The sequence below is a fragment of the Lutra lutra genome, chromosome 9, assembly GCF_902655055.1.
Source record: "Lutra lutra chromosome 9, mLutLut1.2, whole genome shotgun sequence".
NCBI lineage: Eukaryota > Metazoa > Chordata > Mammalia > Carnivora > Mustelidae > Lutra > Lutra lutra.
In genome coordinates this window covers 32,581,434-32,600,116 of record NC_062286.1, presented here as the reverse complement: position 1 = coordinate 32,600,116, position 18,683 = coordinate 32,581,434, and the positions used below count along the sequence as shown (strand labels likewise).

Here is an 18,683-nt window from a genome sequence, read left to right as displayed (position 1 = left end):
AAGTCCCAAAAAAGCTCATCATATTTAATCAGATAATCAACTTATAAATACAATTTAAGAAGCATGTGGCAGAATTAATAACCTCACCAGAGCCTTTACTCCCAAGCTAAGGCCATGGATAAGAGCAGACCAATGTTCCTGATCCCTGTAGACAGGGAGTTCTCAAAGTAAAAAGGAATAGCAGACTAGGTAATTTGAACTTACCCTCTCACTGAGGACAACTAAGAAAGCTGCACCAAAAAAATAAAATAACTTATGAAATTATGTAGTATTGCTAGGCCAAGACTAGACAAGAACTGAGAAAGGTAAGCCCAGCCACTTAAAGCTGCATTTTTTCTAAAGGCACTTGCCTGTGATGGAAAGGAAACGATGAAGCTCATTTGCATTTCAGAGTCATCTTGAGGCCAAAGAGACAAAAATCAAAGCTTGGACACTGCCAAGGGATGGGACTCTGATAAATCAGTTTCCACTTTCAAAAAAAATTATGAAAAACATGCCCTCAGGATAGATGTGAACTAAAAATAAATCAGCCAGAGCAGGGACTTGTAATTTAGTCTCCAATCAGCAGGATGTCCAGGAATCTTAAACTTTGCATCAAGATTAAGAAGACCCAGGGGCACCTGGGTGGCTCAGTGGGTTAAAGCCTCTGCCTTTGACTCAGGTCATGATCTCGGTGTCCTGGGATCGAGCCCCGCATCGGGCTCTCTGCTCTGCAGGGAGCCTGCTTCCTCCGTTCTCTTTCTGCCTGCCTCTCTGCCTGCCTCTCTGCCTACTTGTGATCTCTGTCTGTCAAATAAATAAATAAAATCTTTAAAAAAAAAAAAAAAAAGATTAAGATTAAGGGTCCCAGAATGGTAGCTCTCCAAAACACCTAGCTGGGAGTCCTCTCTGGGAGAAGCCACCATCACCCTAGGTATCAAAATATTTTCCCAAATGTCTTTTAAAAACAATGTGCAGCACAGACTTAAAGATAACTAAGCACACAAGGAAATAAACACCCTAAGCAAAAAACAATATAAATAATAAGTAACAGAAATGACTCACATATATAGTTTACCCTTGAACAACATGGACTAGGGGCACCACTCCCCATGCAGGCAAAAATTCATGTATAACTTCTGACTCCTCAATAACTAATTACTAAGAGCCTACTGTTGGCCAAAATCCTCACCAAGAACATAAACAGTCATAAAGTAACCTAAAGAAAATATTGTTTAAGAAAGTATAAGGAAGAGGGGTGCCTGGGTAACTCAGTGGATTAAGCCTCTGCCTTCAGCTCAGGTCATGATGTCAGGGTCCTGGGATCAAGCCCCACATCGGGCTGTCTGCTCAGCAGGGAGCCTGCTTCCCCTTCTCTCTCTCTGCCTGCCTCTCTGCCTACTTGTGATCTCTCTTTCTGTCAAATAAATAAACAAAATCTTTAAAAAAAAAAAAAGCATAAGGAAAACCCATTTACAGTATTGTATCAAAAAGAAAATCCACATATAAATGGATCTACATGGTTCAAACCCACATTGTTCAGGGGTCAACTGTATACAAAAACTCTGTTTATTATGTTGAAAGAAATAAAGGCCAAGATTGAAATTTTAAGCTGAAACTGAAAACTATAACAATAACAAAGATAATGAGAACAGAAATAAGTAAAAGACTAAAACTGAAAATTATAATTCCTAAAATTAAGAACTCAGCAAATGGTCTGAATACTATATTGCACACAGAAAATTAGCCAACTAAAAGAGTGAAAGATCAGGGTCGCCTGGGTGGCTCAGTGGGTTAAGCCTCTGCCTTCGGCTCAGGTCATGATCCCAGGGTCCTGGGATCGAGCCCCGGATCGGGCTCTCTGCTCAGTGGAGGGCCTGCTTCCTCCTCTGTCTCTGCCTGCCTCTCTGCCTACTTGTGATCTCTGTCTGTCAAATAAATAAATAAAATATTAAAAAAAAAAAAGAGTGAAAGATCAAATGAAACTAGTATAGTACCAAAAATTCAGAAAAGAAAAAAAAAGGTACCTGAAGGATGTATTGAGAAGGTACAATAAATGTTTTGTTGGTGCTCCTCTTGGTTGTTCCTCCCAAAGAGAGGAGAAAGAGGATGTGTCAGAGGCAATATCTATCTAAAAGAGAGAGTGGTTGAAAATAGTTTCACAGTGATGAAAGACAGTCATCTACAGACTGAAGAAGACAAATAAATTCTAAGCAGAATACATAAAAAGAAACACACCTAGACACATCATGTCAAAAAGGCAGAAAACAAAGACTATGAGAAAATCTTAAAAGCAGCCAGAGTAAAAAGAGCTTCAAAGCATCAAAAGTTAGAATATAACTAACTTCACAATAGCAACAATAGAAGCCAGGAAACAATGGAGTATCTTCAATGTGTGGGTGTGGAATTCCATATCCAGGGAAAATATCTTTCAAAAATGGAAACAAAATACTAACATTTTCAAATTAAAAAAAAAAAAATACTAAGTCATCCCCAGAAGACCCATGTTAAAGGACATTCTAAAAATATATACTTCATGTGGGGCGCCTGGGTGGCTCAGTGGGTTAAAGCCTCTGCCTTTGGCTTGGGTCATGATCCCACAGTCCTGGTATCGAGCGCTGCATCTGGCTCTCTGCTCCATGGGGAGCCTGCTTCTCCCTCTCTCTCTGCCTACTTGTGATCCCTATCTGCCAAATTAATAAATAAAATCTTTAAAATATATATACATACTTCATACAAAGGAAAAATGATCTGAGGTGGAATCTGAAATGCAGCAAAGGATAAAGGACGAATAAGGTGGTAAAAATATGGGGTAAATATGAAAGAATATTAGCTGTATCAAATAAAAATAATGTCTTGTGACCTTTAAAGTGTTCATAAAAATTACCTAGAAACAATAGCATATTGGGAGGGTAATTAATAGAATTAAAATACTCTTAAGGTTCTTGGATTACCTGGGAGAAGGGTAAAAATCTTGATGAACTTAAGCTTTCACAAGTTATTAATGAATATTTTTGGTATTTATAAGTGTAACTTCTAATTTTGAAGGTAATCCCTAACAGGATACAATAAAATGTATAATTTTTAAAATAATAGACCTTTTAAAGATGGAATCATAACTAAATTTGAAAGGAGGCAAAAAAAAAAAAAAAGAAAATACAATGAGAGAAAAATAAACAAAGAATAAGGTGGGACAAATAGAAGACACAAAACAAAATGGCAGGTTTAAATCCAAACAATCACTAATTTCATTAAGTGGGCAGAATCTCAGAATTAGAAAGCCCTCCTCAGCTAGTCACAGGAAGTGCTGAAACAATCACAGACCTCTCCTGGACACAGATGGAGGAAAGCCATCCTGTAAATTTTGCAGCAGGGAGAAGCAGAACAAAGTGCATTCTTCCTTGGGGCAACCTGATCTCAGAAGAAAGGGGAGGGGGAAAAAAGTGGCCACTTCCTGTTCCCAAGTTTACCAGGCAAATAATTAACTATCTTCCGTCCCCCAAAGAAATGTATGAGGGAGCAGAGAGTGGTCAAGAATATTACAATGATTGAGAAAGCTAGGGAAAAGTCAGCCCACTATTGTAAGAATATTTATTTTTTCTAGTCTAGACCACTATAACATATTTGTTTGAGAAGAGGTTAAGGACAGAGGAAGGGAGTGCACATATACCAGGCCAATCTTTTTTTTTTTAAATATATATATATATATATATATATATATATATATATATATATATATAGTGTGTGTGTGTGTGTGTGTGTGTGAAATCTCAAGAAAACTATAAATCCTCTACCAGGGTTAGGGAGGTATAAGGAGACTATCTCAGCTATTTCTGGGAGTTATTAGGACAAAAATAAAGAGTGGTAGGAACAGATACAAATAATTAGGAGAGATAGGGAAAAAGGATTGGTTAATACAAATTTTCAGATTAAATATAATTCCTTCAAGGCTCTATGTCTGTCTTAACCTATATCCCTTGAAAAATATCAGTTGCACAAAAGCACTTTTTAAGAAGGTGCATTTTTTAACTAAAATTAGAGAGCAGTTTCAATCAAAGGGCTCAGAGTTAGAAAAGATATCAACTCAATCCCTCCATCTTTAAAAATACCCCTGAACTAGCCATCTCAAAAAGATACAAATATATTCTATATTTAAAGACCTCCAGAGAAAGATTTCACAAGTCATCATCTCAGTAATTAATTTTAGCACTTAACACAAATTCTTTTCATCAACTAAATTATCATTCACAACCTTAACAGGAATTTCTTTTAAAAATAAAAAAACTAAATTAATTTAACCTACATCTTAAATCTAATTTTTTTTCCTCGTGGAAGATAAATATTACATGAGCTCCATAAAGCTAGTGGTAAGATGCCCTGTGGAACTCTCAAGCAAACCTCCCCACAAGAAGACTTACAAAAGGAGAAAGTTGCATGAAAATGAAAAAACAGGAAGAGCATCGCTCTTCATCATTATTCCTTGACAGATTGGGTGTAGTTGCAGGATTTATAATGCTGAAGTGAATTGCTTGACTTTGTGGAAATCAATGAAAGTAAAATTCAATTTAAACTTTTTATTAAAATAACATAAATTTTAAGATGTGACTTTCCTGTCAAAGTAAATCATCAAGACTGGTAAGGATTACTAGAGGTAGAACCAAAGAATCATCATTCGAGCACATGAATTATACCCTTGAAAGTAGAGTGTTGGCCCTTTTGGGCCCATCACAAAAAGAGAAGCTGAGCCAAGTCCATATACCACAGGCACACCATTCCTTCCATGTCATCAGTCACCAGAGATAGTGATTGAATTGTTAAGTCAATTATATAGTAATCACCAGAAGATTAATTATTAAAATTACTACAATTATTAAAATCAGTGAAATTTGGGAAGGAGCTATGGTATATGCTATCCTTTTCAAACATTGTGATACAGTTTGAGAACTGCCAATAGTATAAAGAATGAACCCTTGTAGCATGACATTGAACTAGCCCAGGCTGCTAGCTCCCTCTGCTGAACCCTACCCCAAAGAAACAAAAGCAAAACAGAGCAAAAACAAGCAAAACAAAGCAAAAAACAACCAAGAAGAAATCAGATGCATTTAAAAAACTAACATAAACCTCCTAAGAGACCCTGGAGACCTTAAAAGTGATTATGACTATCAGTGGGGTGGAAATGGCACACTCACCAGGAGGTTTACAAACCAGGGCCTGAGTTTCAAACTTCTCTCCCTGGATACTCATTAAAATCCAAGGTAGCAAGTAGCCTAGGTAATATAAACTCAGAAGAAAAAAATGGCATATGAAGAACATAAATGCTATAAAACAAAAGACAAGAAACAACAAAAAGCAAACAAAGTTGAAATAATGGAAGGAGCAGATGAAGAATTTAAAGGAGGCAATGGCTAAGTGTCCCACTCTTGGTTTCAGCTCATGATCTCAGGGTGGTGAACTCGAGCCCCCACGTTGAGCTCCCCACTCAGCAGGGGATCTGCTTAAGGTTCTCTCTTTCTCCTCTCTCTCTTTGCCCCCCTACCGTGCTCTCTCTCTCTCAATAAGTAAATAAACCTTTTAAAAAAAGGAATTTAAAGTAGGCATAATACCAAGTACTGGTTTCATGATGCAGAAATAAGAATTTTAAAGAAGAACCAATGAAGAATTTTAAAGAAGAACCAAAGAAGAAATACAGTATGGATGAAGTGGAAAACTAATTTAGTGAGCTGGAAGGCCAAGTCAAAGAACCATTCCAGAAGAATTCAGGGATTAACAGACAGAATATATGTGGAATATTATAAATCTACATAAGAGATATGACAACAAATTGTCACCATCTGCTTGGTAAGTATGATGGCAGAATAAACAAAAGGAAGGAAATATTTGAAGAATAAATGATTGATAGCTTCCCAGAATCAAAGATGAAAGACCTCAGATTAAGAAGGCATGTAGAGTACCAAGAGTCAAACAGAAGAGAGAAGAGGAAAAGAAAATTCAAAATCCAGGTATCAATGGGAAAAAAATAAAGGATTTCAAAGTCTAAGGGAAAATTCTAGGAGCTTCTAGAAAGAAAAAATAGTTCAACTACGAAGAGTTAAATTCAGATTATCCTCTCAACAAATATACTAGAGACAATGGAAATATATTTTTAAAGCACTTTAAGAAAAGAACATTAAACTTAATATTTTAAGTCTTGTAAAGTACATTTACTTATTTTTTAAAGATTTTATTTGTTTATTTGAGAGAGAGAGAGAAAATGAGAGAGAGAGAGAGCATGAGAGGAGAGAGAGGAGCAGAAGAAGCAGACGCCCTGCCAAGCAGGGAGCCTGATTTAGGACTCGATCCCGGGACTCCAGGATCATGACCTGGGCCAAAGGCAGTCGCTTAACCAACTGAGCCACCCAGGTGCCGTAAAGTACATTTAAATAGGAGAAGGCAATAATATTCTTTGCATGCAAAGTCTCAGAAGGTTTACCACACAAAGACTTGCTGTGAAAACATTCTTAGAAAAAGTATTTTAATAGGAAGAAAAAAAATAAGCCAGATATAAAGGAAATAAGGGTAAGCAAATAATTCAACAAAGCTTATTTTGTCTGAAAGAGGGAGGGGGAAATTAATATACATAATAATCTAGAACTTAAATAGGTTGACACTAAATGGGCTTTCTTCAGGAAAGAGGGAAGTAAAGGTTGTAGTCAGAGAGAAGACTCCATTTTACAGGTGAGGAAACTGAGTCAGAGAAAGGTTAAGAAACTTGTACAAGGACACAAAGCCAGTTAAAAGCAGTGTCAAGATTTAAACTCAAGCTATCTGACTCAAAGTACAGTCTTCAAGGGGAAGATATGAATATTGACAAAAATCAAGAACTATGAAAGAAAAAACAAACGTAAGAGTAGGTCTTAGTAAGGTTTAGGTAACCATCAGATGAACAAAAATTAAAAATGTAACTACCTAATCATCATAAGAATATTTGATTTATTCATTGGAAAGAAGAGGGGCACCTGGGTGACTCAGTCAGTTAAATGTCTACCTTCGGCTCAGGTCATGATCCCAGGATACTGGAGTCAACCCCCACATCAGGCTCTCTGCTCTACGGGGAGACTGCTTCTCCCTCTCCTTCTGCCTTCTGTTCCCCCTGCTTGTGTTCTTTCTTTCTCTCTCTCTGTCAAATAAATAAATAAAATATTTTGTTTAAAATGTAAAAAAAGAGAGAGAAAGAAGAAGAAAAGAAAAATATTAATCAAATGAAAGTATGATAAGGAGATCATTTGAATTAAATGGTCTCAATAACTCTAAATATGACCATAACTAAAATAAATGTAAATGGTTAAAAAAAAAAAGAGAAATAGAGTATCAAATTGGCATAAAAACAAAAAGATGCAAAAATAAGTTATCCAGAGAGATACCCTTAAATACAGAAAAGTTGAAAATAAAAGGGAGGAAAAAGATATAATTGGTAAGTATTACCCAAAAAACAGAGGAGAAATTTTAATGTCAGATGAAAGTAAGTTCAAGGCTAAAAACAGCAGAGGAAAATATGAATATGATATACAGATTAAAAGAATATAAACCAAAAAGTACAATGATTATATCCCGTCATTTAGAGCTTATCATATTTCAAGCACTATTCTAAGAGCACTTGATGTATTAATTCATCCAATCCTCAACAACCCCTTGGGCTAAATATCATTGTCATCCCCCATTTGGCAAAGAAGGGAACGGAGGCACAAAGGATTAAGACACATCTACAGAACACTTTCAGACTGTCTGACTCAGAGCTGACATTCTCAACCTCTATTTTCTGCTACTCTTCTAAATTGTAAAGTAACAACAGATAGGTTTTTAAGGACATAAATCAAGAATAAACCATGAATTTATTTGGAAATTGATAGGTCAGGTAGATAACAAAGTAATAGAACACAGATCAGCAAATCATGGCTTGCAGATTGGCCACCTACTTTTGTAAATAAAATTTTACAGGAACACAGCTGCGCACATCCATTTCTATATCATCTATAGCTGTTTCTGGGTTACAAAAGCAGAGTTGAGTAGTTACGACAGAGACACTATAACCTATGTTTACCCTCTGTCCTTTACGAATGTTTGCCAGCACATGCTCTAGAAGGTTTAAACAAAATTAACTAGTTCAACTGCTGATACAAAGAGCATTATACCCAGAGAAGAGGGTCTGCATATCTTTCACACAGTACGTCAGATTCATTATTATAAAGCTCTAATTCCCCCCTGCCTTGCTTGTAATAACACAGCTGTCCAAAATATAACCCTGATCACAACATCAGAGAATTAACAAACACGAGAACCAAATAAGTAAGATGAAAATCAGTGCCTTAAGAAAAGGCATTTGAATGTGACTGTGAAATGCACAGATCGCTGGTGCTAATTTAAATGAGTGCAGAGGTATGGACTAGTAAAATGTCTCAATGTAACTGTGAATATTAGTTGACATTTCCTGCACAATTACTTGAAGCACCTACTGCACACATCTTGAAGGAGAAAGCTGGTAAGATCCTGGGTATTGAGATGCAGGAGCAAAAATTCTATTCTCAGTTCTGCCCTTTAGCAGTGCTGTCTTTGGGAAAGTCACTTAACCACTCTGTGCCTCAATTTCCTGATCTGTAAGTTGAGGCTAATAATAATAACCACCTGACATTAGTAAGAGGGCATAGAGACAAGAGGTAAGGTAATCCAAGTTTAAGAGGCTATCTTTTGTTTAGTTCTGTGACTATCTCCTAATAATGACTGTCATGAATGATGGTCAAGGCAGAGATGTTTTTATGATCAATACCATAGAAAGCAAGACACTTGTGCCAAGGCTCTCTGTGATAGGAAATCAATTTTAAGAATAGAAGTGCGAAGTATATATTCTTTTTTTTTTTAAAGGTTTTATTTATTTATTTGACAGACAGAGATCACAAGCAGGCAGAGAGGCAGGCAGAGAGAGAGGAGAAAGCAGGCTCCCCTCGGAGCAGAGAGCCCGATGTGGGGCTCGATCCCAGGACCCTGGGATCAGACCTGAGCCGAAGGCAGAGGCTTTAACCCACTGAGCCACCCAGGCGCCCCAGTATATATTCTCTTAACTCTAACTCTAACCATGACACTGTTGTTCAAAAGACTATAACTTGTTCTGATCAGAGCTAAAGAAATAGGTTATCAGACTTTACCAATATTTAGGGAATCCATTTCTTAGCATATGGGCATCAAAAATAAAGACAGAACAAGAAAAACTGGCAAAGCTCATGACTCAAAGATCTGGTTTAAGAGCAGAACTTAGACCCAGAATATGTCATTAATGGTGCTTGGGGGAAAGTTTAATTTTCCATACCCTAGATAAACATTTTAATGTATATACTCAAAAAATAACCATAACCTCTATAACAAAGGAAGCCTAGAGAGGAAGATTAGAGTACGTCCATCACTTTAGGTAATGTTTCATACAAGACTGTGAATCTCTTCTGTAGGAAATTTCTAATTGCAAATATTATCATTTATATAAACAGAAGCAACTGACTCATGGCTGACCTTGTGTATCATGGACTTCATGTGACCTGAGATCCTTTATGTAAAACATGGGAATCTCCTAAGTGAGCATTAGAAATCTTAAAGCCCATCTTTTTCCTAAAGGCTTTTTTTTTTTCTCTTGTGCCTGTTAGTCCTTGTAGGAAAGCCTCTTCTATCTTCTCATCAAGGCTCAGCAATAAAGATCACAACTGGTCATTTTCATTGAGACTATTATTTTAAAAATTCCAAAATAAACTTTGAAAAATTAATAGTTTGAGTTGTATCACTGTTCTTGTCAAAAGTTGCACTGGTAAAATTAAATCTTGTATTTACATAAATTATACTATCAATTCCAAAGGAAAAATAATTAGAATGAGTTTATAAACACTCCATCTACTGATCTGCCTTTTCTTAAGGTATACTGAAAAAAATATTTTCTTGGGTTTCTAAATATTTTTATTGAATTGGGTTTAACCATGCCCAAAACATATAGTTGTGCTGATTTTCAAAATCATTCAAACAACACAAAGTGTCTTGGAATTTAATACATATTTCCTTCTGGCATTTATCTTCTGAATGTATTGAACAGTTAAAAAAAAAAAAAGGATCACCTCATAAATCTCATTTCTGTAGGCAGTGCTGGTGTTAATGCAATCAAGTAGCAGAAACAGGAAAACCCATATAAAAAAAAATGTTACCCATGATGATTACTAAATTTTTAAATTTAAATTTAATTTTTAAATTTTAAATTACTAAAGTTTTTAAATTTGTTTCTCAGGGATCACACTTCTGCTTACACCTAATCCAGGATGCAAGACTGGATGATTTGTTTCTGTCAGATATTGAAGCCTGGTAAAATAAACAGTTTTCATTTGGCACCATAAAACTTGAGACCAGAAGGTTATCACAATAAGTCAGGGAGGCAATCAGAACACAGAGCTGTCCGAACAGAACGTTTTCTTCCCCTCTCACTTCATAAAACCAAACTGGGCTGAAACCATGCCGCCATGAAACATTAGCCAATCTAGACCACATCTCTTGAAGGCCCTGACTTCCAGAGACTTCTGTTTGTTCTGCAAAAAATAATTTTATGAGCAAAATCTTATGATTATCAGTTGTTCTAAAGAGAACATGAGAACTCCTGTACATTGCTACTGTTTGGCTGACAGTGAAACTGTATCCCTTTTCGTGGATATTTTTACCAAAAAAAAAAAAAAAATAGCCTTCTCCCTGGTTTTCAGCATTTACTCTATTCTTTTTTTTTTTTTTTAAGCTCTCTTATTTATTTGAGAGAGAGAGAGAGAGAGCACAAGCAGAGGGAGCTGGCAGGCAGGGGAAAGTAGTTTCCTCACTGAGCAAGGAGTCTGATTCTGGACTCAGTAGCTGGACCCTGGGATGATGACCTGAGCCGAACACAGACACTTAGCCAGCTGAGCCACCCAGGCATCCCCATTTGCTCTACTCTTTATCCCCCAAGTACATTTAAAAAAAAATATTTCTTTAAGAAAAAAAAATTAGCTGAAGGATAGCTAGTGAAGAAGAATTTTCCCTACTAAGTTCCCTATAAGAACCTCTATGATTAGTTGATAATAATTAAATATCAATAATATTTAATTGCAATAGGTAAATAAAGTTTTAAAATAAAAAAAAGTTTGAACATTTTTTAAAAATGTTAAAGAATCGAAGAAATAATATTGAAGCCCCAGTCTCTGGAGATCTTGGTATTTCTTTAGATACTAGTTTTCTACCATTATCTTCAAGTAATTTTTAAAAACCTTTTTAGGGATAAAGAAGATATGGTCCATATATACAATGGAGTATTATGCCTCCATCAGAAAGGATGAATACCCAACTTTTGTATCAACATGGACGGGACTGGAGGAGATTATGCTGAGTGAAATAAGTCAAGCAGAGAAATATTCTTTCTTTATTTATTTATCCTTCTTATCCATTCATCTGTAAATGGACATCTGGACTCTTTCCATAGTTTGGCTCTTGTGGACATATTGCTATAAACATTGTGGTGCAGGTATTTACCAATACTAAGTAAATACCTAGTATTTACCTAGTAGTGCAGTTGCTGGCTCATAGGGTAGCCCTATTTTCAACTTTTTAAGGAACCTCCATACTGTTTTACTGGCTGCACCAGCTTGCATTCCCACCAACGGTGTAGAAGTTTCCCCTTTCTCCTCATCCTCACCAACACCTGTCATTTCCTAACTTGTTAATTTTAGCCATTCTGACCAGTATGAGGGGGTATCTCATTGCAGTTTTGATTTGTATTTCCCCAATGCCAACTGATGCTGAGAATTTTTTCATGTATCTTTTGGCCATTTGGATGTCTTCTTTGGAAAAATGTCTGTTCATGTCTTCTGCCCATTTTTTGATTGGATTATTTGTTCTTTGGGTGTTGAGTTTGATAAGTTCTTTATAGACTTTTGGATACTAGCCCTTTATCTGATAAGAATTTGCAAATATCTTCTCCTATTCTGTCAGTTGTCTTTTGATTTTGTTGACTGTTTCCTTTGCTGTGCAAAAGCTTGTTATTTGATGAAGTCACAATAGTTCATTTTTGCCTTTGTTTCCCTTGCCTTTGGAGACATGTCTAGCAAGAAGTTGCTGCAGCTGAGGTCACAGAGGTTGTTGCCTGTGTTCTCCTCTAGGATTTTGATAGATCCTGTCTCACATTTAGGTCTTCCATCCATTTTGAGTCTCTTTTTGTGTGTGGTGTAAGGAAATGGTCCAGTTTCATTGTTCTGCATGTGGCTGTCCAATTTTCCCAACACAATTTGTTGAAGAGACTGTCTTCCTTCCATTGGCTATTCTTTCCTGCTTTGTCGAAGATTAGTTGGGTCCATTTCTGAGTTCTCTATTCTGTTCCATTGATCTATGTGTCTGTTTTTGTGCCAGTACCATACTGTCTTGATGATTACAGCTTTGTAATCAAGCTTGAAGTCCGGAATTGTGATGCCACCAGCTTTGGTCTTCTTTTTCAACATTCCTTTGGCTATTCAGAGTCTTTTCTGGTTCCATACAAATTTTAGGATTATTTGTTTCAGCTTTGCGAAAAAGTTGATGGTATTTTGATAGGGATTGCATTGAATGTATAGATTGCTCTAGGTAGCACAGACATCTTAACAATACTTGTTCTTCCAATCCATGATCATGGAACATTTTTAACCATGTTCTGTTTTTGATAATTTTATTCCAGTGTAATTTATGGGAAATATCATGGATGTTTGTGATAGCAGTTATATATTTAGACAAATTATTTTAGAGTTTTAGCCAGGACTTCCAAAAACCATTTCATCTTGGGGATTTATTTGCATCTAATTTGAGTTTGGTCTAGGATACCCTTTGTTTCAGTTTGAAATGCTTTTGTAAGCAGGTAATTAACGAGAGAACCACTATTAGGGAGACTACACATAAAGTCATTTACAGCTTACTTAACAAGAAAGAAAAAGTAGATAGTCTGAGGGTTCAACAATGTTATTAGGGATCCAGGCTCTTTCCAACTTTCTGCTTCCCCTTTCTTAACTTGTTGGGGTTTTGTTTTTAATGCTTATTTCCTCGTGGTCGCAAGATTACAACGAGAGCATGAGGCATCACATCTGCATTCAAGACAGAAAAGAGGAAGATGCTACACCATTGACTTCTCTGGTATCTGTTTCTTTTATCAGAAAAGCAAAAAGTTTTCCAGAAAACCCAGTGGAGGTTCATTGCCCAAAACTAAGTCACGTGGCCAACCTTAGGGAATAAACAGCCTGGACAAGCCAATATCTGGCAAAGAAGAACAGGATTGCCTGGCAATGGTTCTCTATTCTAGCAGGAGGTATTTTTAAAATTCTAGTGCCTAGGCCCCACTTCAAACCAATTAAATGAGAGCCACGGAGTGGGGGCAGGAATCTGTATGTACAGCCAGGGATGAGAATCACAGACTGGATCATTCAAGAGTCATTGCTAGGATTGGCACTTTGTCATCATGAGAGAAATCTGGGTTTTGTTAAAAAGAGAAGAAATAAAAAGGTCGGGTTAGGGAAGCACATAATAGTGCCAACCACACCCTTCAACTTACTATTAGTCCCATAACTCTATTTGAAGATTCATTCTGATGTTCCTTCTGACATTCATTCAACAGACATTTATTAAGCACCTCCTATGAGACAGGTTCTGGGGACAAAAGATGGATAAGTTCCATAACTTGGAGACTAGCGAAAGCGACGAACATGTAAGGAAAAAAAAAATCCATCAAAATCCAATATGACAGGGGTGAGGAGAAGAAGGAAATGGGAAGTTGTTCAGCTTTACAAGATGAAAAGTTCTGGAGCTCCATAGCTCAACCACGGAGTTGACTACAGTTAATGTTGCACATTTAAAAACAGTAAATTTTATATTATGTGATTTTTATGGTGAAAAAACAGAAACAAAACAAAACCAATCTTAAAGATAAATCCTAACAGAAGAATAAAACTAAAGAGCTTATGGAAGACAAAAGAATCTTTTTTTTTCTTTTTTTTTTTCTTGAGAATTTTTTTCATTCATCAAAATCTTGATGTGCCTAATGATCCAACTATCTTTTTCAGTAATCATCTGTCTCTGCCCTGTGATTTCACCCTTTCTGACCTGATCTTAGGATGTCAACCATGTATAGAAAGTGATAGATAGAGGGAAACATCAGTTGCTGCTTTCTGGGACACCCAGAAGACACCATCATGAGAGAGGAATCAGCAGGCCACACAGCCAGAACATCAGACCAGCGGAACTGCCAGTCTCAGAAATCCTGGAAGGGTTGAGCCTGTGCCCTTTTCCAGTTCTCTTTATAAAGAGGCAAGTATCTCAGGAAGGATCCCATTCATATTTTTGAAAATATTTAAGGCATTTCTTAGCCTTTCCCTCATTTTGGCAAGCAAAACAATTCCAACTCTTTTTAACCTTTCACACAAGATTTATTTTCCTCAGGCCCTTCTTTAATTTTTCTTCCTAAACTTCTCTACTTTTTTTTTTTAAGATTTTATTTATTTGACAGAGAGAGATCACAAGTGGGCAGAGAGGCAAGCAGAGAGAGAGAGAGGAGGAGGCAGGCTCCGGCAGAGCAGAGAGCCCAATGCGGGACTCAATCCCAGGACCCTGAGATCATGACCTGAGCCGAAGACAGAGGCTTAACCCACTGAGCCACCCAGGTGCCCCTAAACTTCTCTACTTTTAAACCCACGTCAAAATGAAGTGATTATACAGGGTGCCTGGGTGACTCAGTGGGCTAAAGCCTCTGCCTTTGGCTCAGGTCATGATCCCAGGGTCCTGGGATTGAGTCCCACATCAGGCTCTCTGCTCAGCAGGGAGCCTGCTTCCCCGCTTCTCTCTCTGCCTGCCTCTCTGCCTACTTGTGATCTCTGTCAAATAAATAAATAAAATCTTTTTTAAAAAATGAAATGATTATAATAGAAAAAATGCTATATTAACTCATAGGAATTAAATATGAAATTCATGGTCAGTTTGCAATCCACTTTTAGCAGTTAAGCTTAGAACAGCTAGATTTGGATTAAATTTATGCCTCATCTGCCTTCCTCCATTTTTTTCCTTGCATTTGCTCCCTAGTTTTATCTTATTATCGAGACATTTTTTTCTCAAGTATTTGAGTATCACTCTGGTAGAAGGTATCATCTGGGTAGAAGGCTAACCATAATCTAAAGAAGAGTGAGGAATTTCCCAACCAAGTTATCACTTCATGCAGTTTTCAACAAAGTTATGTGCATCAATGTTTTTATTCTGTGTATGATCAGTTTGAAAGAGCAAATGCTGACCATATTGAGCAATATATTTAAAACATATGGGTGTCACATTGGTCTGGAATTGTTTGGGCTAACGATGGTTTCTTATTATTTGTTGTAAGTGCTCTGTCTTCTGAGGAAATCCAACTCTTCAAAACTATCATTGTTGTTCTCAGTCCACAAAGAGTCTCTAAGTTTGTAACAGTATCTCTCCCCTCTTCCAACACATACATTCTTTCACAACTTTAGAAACTTGTCATTTATAAGAAGCCAAGCTCACTGCCACAGTGGAGAAGAATGCTTCCAACTTAAAGAGCATGTGTGCTCAGCCCAAAAAGTCTGGGAAATCTACACTAGGATCTACATCCAATGTAGACAACCAACATAACATCCAGTACAAACTACATACGATGTCCAGATAACAGATTTAAGCAATTCTGATTAATATGATTAATCCTTGTGCTAGTGCAAAGCTAGTACTACTTTAAATGTTGCTTGAAAAACTAGAAGAAAGTGATAATCCAAAAATATAAAATTGAAACTGTTAGGCCCAACCCATTATTCCCTGATTCTAATCCCCATTAGTTAACCTGCTCTGGGTTGCCCAAGATTGCAATGTCTACCAGTGATTAAATATTAAGACGCTTGGTTTATATAAAATTTGTTGTTCCAGCTGAGGGATAAATGCAGCTGAACCCAGCTGTCGGCTGGATTTCCATCATTTGAAATTGGCCTGCCTCCCCATCGTATGTCAGTCGTGACCACACACCCCTCTCTGTACATTTCCTGGTAATAGACTGACACACTCAGGTTTCTCTTACCAGCTCTGCTCTGAGTTTCTGCTTCTGCTGAATTTTCTCAGATCAGAAACATCCACAGGACCTGTAAATGGTGCTGCCTCTTTTCCACATCACAATACCCTGATACTTCGAATCCTAAAATACCTCAGGCAAAAATCTATCTTTTGTCTATTTGTTTTCCTGAAAGTTGGGATCACAGAAGAGGGTTTAATATGGTAACACCAGAAACAAATTTAAATTGAGCAGTGAATATCCTTAGAAATTCTTTAGGTACCATACTACTGGTTGGATTATCCCGACTGGCCTCAGTTTCCCACGCTGTTGTCCCACACATCCCTTTCCTTATCAGACTTTCCCTCTCACAGTATTCTCTATCTCCTGTTGATTTTTATGCAGAGAAGTTTAATAATTTCTATATTTTTCTGGTCGGTGACTTGAAGCCTTACTGAACCCCGTCAAGGAAATTTCCTAAAAACTATTTTGTACCTAAGATAAAGCCGGCTCTTAAGATTTTTCCCAACCTGGCTACATTTAGATTTTGAAGATTTAAGATAATCTATATGGTATAAGTTAATAGAGTAACAGGGCAATAAAGCAACATGTTGTGATAAAAATACAAGTATTATCTGCCTGTAATCTAGAAGCTCATCTAGTACCAAATAATGTCTGGCATTATGTCCTATTCTGAAGGTTTTTCATGGAGGAACCAAATGACAGCCTAACCCCATGTTGCAGGTTGCACGCTTTTATTTTGTATCTATATTGTCTGTTTAGCCAAGTAATTCATATCATTTTAAAAATTCGTAACATTAAACATAAGTAGTATATTCATAATTATTAAATTTCAAGCTTTCTAAAAGAAGAGTGTTGAAAGACAACCCTGATTATGTATGGCTATATATCAGAAAAAGGTTTTCAAGGGTGCTAAAATGTTCTTTTTTTTTTTTTTTCCAAAATAGCACAAAATGTCCACGAGCAAGGAAAAATTATTTCCCCCCCAACAAAAAGAAAAATAGAGATGAAAACATATCTATATGCTTGCTTGCTCTATAGTCCACTCTCAATTCTCAAGGCGACAATGGGAGAAAAGTTGATTGAATTAAGCCAACATGCTAATAAAATCTTCAGATTCTATTCTGCCAAATATGATTCATTTAAAACAAGGTACTCTCTATTTGTATTTCTGAAGAAGTAGAATCTGTCCCTTGGTTATTTTTGTTCATTTGTAGATTATATTTGCTTGAGGTTTAAGGTGATTCTGTTTAAATTGCTACTGATAAAACGGGCAAAATAAATGACCATCTGCTAGAAAGAGTGAGTCTCACCAGAAAATGGAAGAGGGGAATATCAAAATATGGGAATCCGAGCTAGTCTGGGACATTTATGTGGTTTTCCTCGTACTAAGAAATAGGAAGATTGGTAATAACAAGCCTCTAATGGAAAATAATTCATAGTAAATATACACATAAATGCAGCACAAGGAAAAGGAATATTAAAACAACAATCTGAGTGAGGTGAACAGAACTGCAAGAAGAAAATAACTTGATTTTATTTAGGCAATATAGTTCATCCAAGTAAATTGAAGAAAATTGCACACTCAGTCATTTGTTCAGTCAGCTAATGTATCAAAGAAATAATTTCCATACCCTCCTCCAGCTAGGACATTATAAGGGCCTATCAGATATAAATACAGTTTTATGAGCTCAACATATACTTAAAACAAATAAAATCACATCAAATACCCTAGTGTTTTGAAATATGCATTAAATGCATGTCACACTTTTCCCAAAAAGCACTAGATATACTACAGTATATTTGTACCTCAAAATAATAATGCAATAATAATTTCATTGTATAACTACATAACTAAAGCAAGATAATACATATAAAAGAATTCTCTCTCTAGATCAGGCATGGAGATTACACCTTTTGAATTTTGAGGCTACATTAAAACTACAGTGACATAAACATTAATGAATAAATAATGTTCCACAGGCAGTACTTACATACACAACACAGTGATTTTCTGCTCAATTTCCTCTTTTCTAACTGTATATTTAAAGGACCACCATTCAAGGTAGCTACCATGTACATATAAGTGGTTTAAATGATTACTGTGTGACCAATAGCTTTTTCTCAAATTGCTTTTGTAGTTGCAACCATAAAAATTTGTTGATTCTTTCACAGTCTATACTGACTTGTTTGGAATATGTGTCCAACAGACTTCTGTGTCCGTATCTGAGGTTTTACCACAATGTTGTAACTCCACTGAATTCCAAAAAGTCTATAAAACCTTACAGTTACTACCCTGGGTGGTATGAGCAAGAGTTCACTGTATCTCCATGGTCTGTACAAACAGAGGAGATGAGTTTCAGAAGATGGAGAATTGGAGGGCCTGGGTGGCTTAATCAGTCAAGCATCTGCCTTCGCTCAGGTCATGATCTCAGGGTCCAGTAATCGAGCCCCGCATCAGGCTCCCTACTCAGTGGGGAGTCTGCTTCTCTCTCTCCCACTGCTCCTCCACACCCACTTGTATTCTCTCTTCCTCTCTCTCCCTCTCAAATAAATAAAATCTTAAAAAGAAGAAGGAGGGGCGCCTGGGTGGCTCAGTGGGTTAAGCCAC

General features: G+C 36.7%; 1 long non-coding RNA gene across 3 annotated transcripts in view; it reads right to left on the bottom strand.

The window, feature by feature from the left end:
- The window catches only part of LOC125109558 (uncharacterized), a 48,739-nt gene extending 45,349 nt beyond the window's left edge, over positions 1 to 3,390 (bottom strand). For 2 of the 3 annotated variants that reach the window (XR_007130278.1, XR_007130280.1), the window contains exons 1-2: positions 3,304 to 3,390; positions 2,007 to 2,110 (exon numbers count right to left, since the gene is read on the bottom strand). This is a non-coding gene — a long non-coding RNA (uncharacterized LOC125109558). Of the gene's footprint in view, positions 1 to 2,006; positions 2,111 to 3,222 lie in introns of all 3 variants that reach the window. The other variant, XR_007130279.1, reaches the window with a different exon arrangement.
- Between the last annotated feature and the right edge of the window lie 15,293 nt (positions 3,391 to 18,683).